This window comes from Bison bison, unplaced genomic scaffold, assembly GCF_000754665.1.
Source record: "Bison bison bison isolate TAMUID 2011002044 unplaced genomic scaffold, Bison_UMD1.0 scf7180017864043, whole genome shotgun sequence".
NCBI classification, from domain to species: domain Eukaryota; kingdom Metazoa; phylum Chordata; class Mammalia; order Artiodactyla; family Bovidae; genus Bison; species Bison bison.
Genome location: NW_011494615.1, coordinates 9,335,915 through 9,336,320, shown reverse-complemented (window position 1 = coordinate 9,336,320; position 406 = coordinate 9,335,915).

Genomic DNA, 406 nt, shown 5'->3' with positions numbered 1-406 from the left:
TTTGAAAAGAAAGATTGACACTGAAAAATGTGAAAGTGTTAGTCGCTCAGTCATGTCCAACTCTGCAACTCCATGAACTGTGTAGGCTGCCAGGCTCCCCTGTCCACGAAATTCTCCAGGCAAGAACACTGGAGTGGGTTGCCATTTCCTTCTATAGGGGATCATCCCAACCCAGGGATCAAATCTGCATCTCCTGCATTGCAGGCAGATTCTTGACCATCTGAGCCACCAAGGAAGCCCAAGCCTGACACTAAGTAACCTTTGTTCACTCATTCAGCAAACACTTGCTGAGTCCTCCTCCTGCTGCTGCTGCTGCTAAGTCGCTTCAGTCATGTCTGACTCTGTGCAATCCCATAGATGGCAGCCCACCAGGCTTCCCCGTCCCTGGGATTCTCCAGGCAAGAAC